The sequence below is a fragment of the Cibotium barometz genome, chromosome 39 (genome assembly GCF_041138505.1).
Source record: "Cibotium barometz isolate CiBa-2024 chromosome 39, ASM4113850v1, whole genome shotgun sequence".
NCBI lineage: Eukaryota > Viridiplantae > Streptophyta > Polypodiopsida > Cyatheales > Cibotiaceae > Cibotium > Cibotium barometz.
In genome coordinates this window covers 49,978,470-49,986,608 of record NC_141084.1, presented here as the reverse complement: position 1 = coordinate 49,986,608, position 8,139 = coordinate 49,978,470, and positions in this window count along the sequence as shown.

The following is an 8,139-nucleotide window of genomic DNA, read 5'->3' as shown; positions in this document are numbered from 1 at the left end:
CACTGTCTCTTCTCTAAGCCATTTTTGCTCCAAGCATTCTTGCTTAAACTCAATCTCTTGTAATCTTTATGATGAATAGAGTATTGCCATGGCTTCTCTCTTTTTGCCTACAATTCAATCAATGTATGCTTTGTGTTAAGCTTTGCTTGAAGGGATGAATTAGTTGCTTAATACTTAGTGTATGCTTGATTAATGAAGTGGATGCTTGATGCTTGAATACTTGTGTACTTGATTAATCTTGACATGGACATACTTGAGAATTTGCCTTGCTTGCAGTAGTGATGTAAATGAAGAAATGAATAGAATGCTTGGTTGAAGTCTTTTTTGCTTATGCTTGTATTGATTAGGCTTAAGAGGGCAAAAATTGGTCTTAAGTGCTAATCTAATCTCATTTTCAATAATGGGCAACCATTTGAAGAAGGAGGCTAGGACAGTGCATGTGGGCCTTTGATATATGCTTGTGGGTTCACATCAGTACTCTTTTCATCATTGATCGCACATTGCTTCTGAGTGTTGTGGGTAAGACAAGAGAGTGAGTGGGTTAGCACATTCATTGCTAATCCACTCAATAAGTGAAGCGTTAGATAGGTGGAGTCATCTAGAGTCAACCAAGGGCAAGCTAAAGATTCCCACATTCTAACAAGGTGTGGATTCTTACATGAGCAAGTTCAAGCGAAGCTCTCCTAAGTCTCACTTTGGCATAACAGTTGAGTGTCTCTCTCTCTTGAGTAGATTAGTGCTTTTTAGAACTTTATTCACTTTGGCATTTCAAAATTTAATTCAAGTTTAAAAGTCTTACATAGTGTAGCTTTAGAGTCCATTAGGCACACTATAATTGATAGAATTAAAAAGTAGGTTCACATAGGTATTTTTCAGCTTCATTGTGTGTTTTGTGGCTTGTAGTAGCTACAGATTGGAATGTCAAAAGCAGTTCTTTGCATTTATATGATTAAAAATGTATTGTACATGGTATGCATTGGCCTGTAGAGTGTATATCTACTCTTTGGATGACCCATTGACAAATAAACAGGATTTAGGATTCTACTTCTTCCTATAAAATGTGCTAGGGCATATGCCTAGGGCGTGGGGGATTGTAGATTGTGCATGTAGCCCAAGGTGTAACACATTGTCGATGGACCAACTTTCTGAGCTGTACATACACTTTTTGTCAAAACTAACAACTCAATAGTGAATAACACTATATGACCTATCTGCCCACAAAATTTGAGCTTCATTAGAGCTATTGATGAGTCATCTAGATTGTTAATTTTAGATGGGATAGACCTTGTGTAACTAGCATAAGGTGCCACAGTACTCAAGGCAATAAAAAGTTTACCTAAACATAAGCTAAGTCCAAGATTGTGTGGCTGAAAATTGATATTGTAGTCCTAATGTTTCAAGAGAAATGGAAAGTAGACTACATGTACAAGTGTGGGCACAAGGTTGAGGATTAAGAGAAGTCAATGCCAAAAGAGAGGGAGAGTTACAAGAGAAAAGAGGAAGCATCAATAGGAATGGGAATGCAGGAAACTATTTTTAATGGCTTTTCCCACATTCAAGTAAATCTTGCCTAAGTGCAATGTAAATACATATTAAGCTAGAATGTGGGCTCGTAAGAGTTCCAAGTTGTAATACTCTTAGCCCATTAATGTGATTTATCATTTTTTTTAAAGAATGTCCACTCACATGTGAAAAGCTGAAGTTATTTGAACCTAGGTATAAAAGTGAATACTCTTTATAGAAATTAGGGGCATTTTGGTCATTTCTCTCAAAGAGATCTCCAAGTCTAGCTCTCCTCTATACTAAGCTTACCTCAAGCTTCCATAGCTCGAGCTCTCATTGTAAGTGATCTATTTGATTAATGAAGTGGGCAATAGCTTCTCTTTTCTTCTCTTTCACTCTTACAATGGTTATGTGAGCAATGCACGTTCTTTGCTTATGTGTGATCAAGTAATTGATGCATGTGCGTGTGCTTGCTTGCTTGCTTTGTTGATTAGCATTGTTCTCTTCGATTAGAGTGGTAAGGGTTGATTGTATTAGCATTTGGGTTTGCTTGCTTTCTTCATTATTCTCTTTGATTAGAGTGGTGTGGGTTGAGTGTATTAGCATTTGGGCTTGCATTAAATCATTGTATGTATGTGGGCATGTTTAGATGAAGGAAGGCCTGTCTATTTCATTCCTTCATTGCTTTGATTAGAAGTAGGGTGAACTTTCTTGATTAGTACTTGTGGGGTCATTAACTAATCTATTTCACTTGTGGGCAATCATAGGGTGAAGAGAATAAATTAATAGCCAATGTTTTCTTCGATCGAGTGTGTGTGGGCTCTTGAATGTGATCATTAATAGCTTAGCACATTATTTGAGAGTGAGGTTGAGTCAGTTACAGTTAGTGGGCTAGCTTATCCATAGCTAATCTATTCAATTAGTGCAATTGAGTTAGTGGAGAAGTGACCATTAGGCTATCCAAGTGCAATGCTAGAGATTCCTTTGCTTTGACAACGTGAGGTTTCCTCCATGACCTAGCCGGGTTAAGCTCTCCATAGACACTCTTCTTATTATGAGGATTGTTGGGATAAAGCTGTTATGCTATGGCAACCCCAATAATGGTGCAGCTTTGCTACTACTGCTGGGGAGCATCAAGTCTTTAGTTGAGCATCGAGTCTTTAGTTGAGCATTGGGTCACATGTTAGGCTCCCTTGGTTACAAATCCATTAGATTAGGACATTGGGTTGGGTGTGTGATTCCAAGGCCAATATTAGATTAGCTTTATGGTTAGCATTTTTAATGTAAAAAGAGAGTTTTGGGACTCAAAATATCCCCTCACATTGGCATAGCGATTAAGTACCTCCCGCTCTTTAGGAGTTTAGTGTTTTTTATGGTTTGTTAACTTTTTCATTTCAAGTTTTCTTTGAAAGTTCTATTGACATGGAAACTAACCTCGAAGGCCTCCGCTCATGAATAATGTTGCAAAAGGTAGATGAGGCAAATTTACGTATCGCCATCACTGTGGAAGATAGGAGCGGTGCAATATAATGGTATGAGAATGCACACTGATAGGTATGTCAGAAAGTATCTATATAAGGGAGATGTACACATTCCTAGACGGGTTTAGTGGATACAACCAAGTAAAAAAGGCATTAGAAGATCAAGACAAAAAAGCCCTTATAACAAAATGGAGAGTGTTTGTAGCCACACAGTTATGATGTTTGAACTAAAGAATGCCCCCACCACCTTTCAGCGGCGACAGCGGATGGTTGAGGAAATATTCTATGACTATCTAATGAACTTCATGAAAGTATTTGCGGATGATTTTAGTGTGGCGGCAGGAGAAAAGGCCAAGCATCTATAAGGTTGTGCTTGCAGAGATGCAGGGATACAAGACTAAAGCTAATCCTATAAAGTGTGCTTTTGTTGTGAGGTCAGGAGTCTTACTGGGGCATATGATCTTGAAAGAAGGCTCATGTAGCAAGTCCCCTATATCATCTCCTCAAAATGGACGTGATGTTTACATGGACGCAATAATGCCAGCAAGCATAAATTCAAAGGTTGAAAGTACTGCTTACAACTGCTCCCATTATGGCTAGCCCGGATTGGAATAAAATTTTCCATGTGTATGTTGACGTATCAGAGAGGGTGCTAGAGGAGCATTAATGCAAGAAAAGGACTTCGGGTTCATGCAACCAATATACTATGCAAGCAAAACTCTAAGCACAGCTGAGAAAAATTACAACACTACTGAAAGAGAAGCTTTGGCAATGATTTATGTAGTCAACAAGTTTAGGCATTAACTTTTGGGTAATATGTTTATTTTCCACATAAACCACTAGGCCTTGATGGGTGTACATAATTAATAAAGTCTATTTAGTAGAAAAGATGGCCAGATGGCTGTTGCAAGAATTTGACTTTGTCTTGCAACACACACTTGGCAACAAAAATAGAGTAGCTGATTTCTTATCACGCTTGGAAAACTAGCCAGAAGAGGATGTGATGTTGATGAACTTCTGGATGCTAGTCTATTCTCCATTACCAATGGAACAAGGAAAGATTGGTATGAAAATATGAGGAATTTCCTTATGGATTATCAATTTCCAAAACAATGGTCCCAGGATAAAAGAAGACAGCTAGCAATAAGAAGTAGACATTTCACTATTCTGGCAGGAGCATTGTACAAGAGAGGAATAGATCAAATACTCCGGAGGTATGCCCCAAAACATTAGAAAAGGCAAATACGAATCGAGGCTCACAAGAATTGTCCAGAGGACATCAGGGAAAAGAAGCTACTCTCAAGAAAATATTGCAAGTAGGGTTGTGGTGGTCCACAATGAACAAAGATGTGTACATCTTCACAAAGAATTGTGACATGGTAGTGAATGGGCCAACCCAATGACAAAACTAGGATGCCCATACATTCGGTCCTGCCGTTGCAACCATTCATGAAGTGGGGATTGGATTTTGTGGAATCAATCAAGCCCAGGGCAAAAGGAACACAATGCTGTTACATCATCACAGCAATACAGACTATTGCACCAAATGGCCAGAAGCTGTGGTACTCTAGGGGAACACAGCAGAAGAAGTTGCCAAGTTTTTGTATAAAAATATTATGATAAGGTTTGGATGCCTAGTGGAAATAGTGAGTGATCAAGGAAAGCACTTCATCAATGAAGTCATGCATGAGCTCATCACTAAGCACATAATCATTCACACAAAAAATCTATCACTTATCATCCGCAATGTAATGGGTAGGCAGAGTTTACAAATAAAATACTAGTCAAAATACTAAAGAAAATGGTGGAGGCCAACCAAAAAGATTAGGATCGGAAATGAGATAGTGCCTTGTTGGGCCTTTAGAACAACAAACAAGGTCACCACCAGGATGACACCATTCAAGATGGCTTACAGATTAAAGGCTATTGTTCCCATGGAATTTGTGGTCCCTAGCCTGAGGATAGCAGTTCAAGAGAAACTACTCATGGAGGAATCCTAGAGGTGCAAGGTATAGGAATTGCTCAAATTAGAAGAAACAAGGCAGGAGAGTGTATATTTTGCGAAAGCAATGCAGCTTGGACATACCAATATGGAAAAGTTAAGATCTTCAAAAAGGGGGGACAAAGTGCTAATATTCAACTCTAGGTTGGGCCCACACTCCGGTAAGTTGAAAATACGATGGGTAGGACCTTGTATTATTCACAAAGAGGTAGCTCCAAGCACCGACTCATTGAAGAACCTTGATGATGACACAATGTGCGTCAACAAGGTAAATGGCTATAGGTTGAAGCCATATCACTCTTCTTCAGAAGAAAAAGAAACATTGTACAAGTATTTGGCATCCGAGTCCAAGATGCAGAGATAGACGTGCAAAAACAGAGTCCAGTGGTAGAAGAAAGTACAGCTAGCTATCACTCACTTCAGGAGAACCCCATACAAGAAAAGCAGACTCGGAAGAAAACAAAGTAGCAAAATTCAAGACCATAGCCCTATCATGAGTAACCACGTGATCACGATCCTTAATGAAGAAAATTTCAAGGACGATACATAGATTAAGAAGCGCAAATCATCACGCCTCGAAAATTGTGGCACCAATGGATACGAAAGTAATGAACAAAAACAAAGAGAATCTCACAAGGACTCAAAGAACAAAACCCGTGAAAGCAAGAAGCACAGAGCAAATAGTGCCCTTGGTGGTACACTTGGTGCATAATCCACGCTTTGCAATTGTCGATCTATGTATGCTCCTTGACAGATCCTTGAAAGATTTGTGGCAACAAATTCTCTTCCCTCTGATTCATGATAGGTAACACTAGTCGAGATCATAGACTCAAAGAAAGGTGTTATCATAAAGCATCTCCCTTTTTTTATGCTCATATACTGGTCACCTTGATAGTTGACCCATACCTCCAATGCAAAGGGGGATGGAACATCCTCTATTTTCATTGTGAACCAGTTCAAGATGTCTACATATAGCTTGGCTCCGTATTTGTTATGCCTAATGTGAACCATATGTCAAATTACAGACACCTCACTTGGCCATGTGGTGGTGGAGTTTGTACTTCCAAATCATAGAAGTTATCCATGAGGACGGATACTTTGCTTTCCAATACACAAGATATTTCACTTGAGCCCGAAGATGTGTCTTCTATATCTAGCTCAATGAGCTCTGCAAATCTATCGCCACTTTCTTGGTGGGAAGGGACCCCAGTAACAATTGAAGATCCAAATGTAATGGTCCTTGCAGATCATGAATGCCTCTACATAGATGCCTATTTGATAAGTCTTTGATAAGTCTTTAGAAGTTAGCACATGATCACCAAGAGTCTAGGATAGCAAAAACATCATATTTTCCACACGAAATCACTATATCTATTGATCTCCATGACATCACAAATTACATATATCTTGAGACTAGTAGGTGAGAAAGAAATTTCACATGGTGATCTAGTCGATATCACTTTTCGTATTTTTTCATGTTGTTACATTCCTTCAAGAAGAAAAAGGTTAAGAATAAGCATTCCAAGATATTAGGCCAGCAAGATATATATATATATATATATATATATATAAAGAGAGAGAGAGAGAGAGAGAGAGAGAGATTACAAATTTAAAAAATACACCACTTCTCATCGATTGAGAAGTCAAAAGAAATAGAAAAATGCATGACTTCACAATGCAACATTTTCTTTTGCTAGTGTATTATGTAATTACACTTCAAAATTTCATGCAACACACGGCTTATTACCAAACATGAAAAATTAAACAAAAGGCCATTACTTCACAATCTCAACAATACAATTTTATAAGAAGAATCCTTTTGCGCAAGGAACATTTATATACCACTTAAATAGTCAAGTCAAAACATTGGGTTCAACTAGGTTCCTTAAATTTGATAAGTAAAAAGGAAGTCTAATTTGGTGTGTGAAGGATCTTGATGAGACCTAATTTAGCTTAACCTAAATATGTGTGTGTGTGTGTGTGTGCATATGCACATAACAAAGAGAGAGAGAGAGAGAGAGAGAGAGAGAGAGAGAGAGAGAGAGATGGGTGCAAGGGGGTTATTAAAGAGGATGGAGCCCATGAAAAAAGGTCATACTCATCACATATATACAACGTTATATAAGGATGAGATTTTGAACAATTCTAAATATTACAAGGGAAAAACATTACGAGTGTGGAGGAGTAAAAACATCAAGTTGATGAGTTATGATTTTTACATACAAGAAAAAACCTACTCTACTCTTTTCTCTTTCAAATACTTTTGGATGTAGGACTCAACAACTACAACACCCATTATCCAAGGGATAGCGATGGATTAGTCAGCAACACTCAAAACAGGTAAACCAAGACCCATTTGTGCAACCATTAGAACAATTCGTGAATTTATAACTCCGTACCTGTTCATGTGCATTGTAACCAATTAGAAGGCTAACATTACCATTGAAATGACATTAAAATACAAATTTCGAAAAACCCTATAGTCCTTTTGGAAGAGAAGACTTTGGTTGATCACATTTAAATTTTAATCACCAAAAACCTCAACTCCCTGGTGCTGTTATTCTTTATTTAGAATGGACTGTTGTAAAGTTCATATATTGAATCCAAGCCCATGAGCTTGATATTCATTGCCAATATTTCAATCTAGATTTGGGTAGCCATTCTCCTCTCTTATGGCTATTTGCAACAAGATATACCCTAGTTATGGGAGTTCATACTTGGATCCCAAGAAGAAATGCTATGTGTTTAATTCTTGTTGTTGACGATGATCTTTCTAAAGGCATCTATGTAACCAATCCCCTCTTGTTTTGCCACTAGCATCATTAGGTACCTTGAATTCAAATTTGAACACCAAGAAGAATAATTACAAAGACCTATTAATCAGCTTTTAGTCATGCCTAAGGACTTAAGGAGAGCTGAATTAGATTTCAAAGGTTTAGCTAGTAATTTAAAAAATCATACTTGGTGGGGCAAAATCAATTTGTGAGGTTTCAATGATCACAAAGAAATAATCTACTGGTGGCTCTTTTGCCTTCAATGAAGAATGCTACAAGTAAGGTATGCCCTTGCCATTTGTTAAAGGCTGCTCATAAAAGTACTTGATACTCTTCTTGAGGCCTCACATCATACATATAATCCTTCCAAAGATGGGCT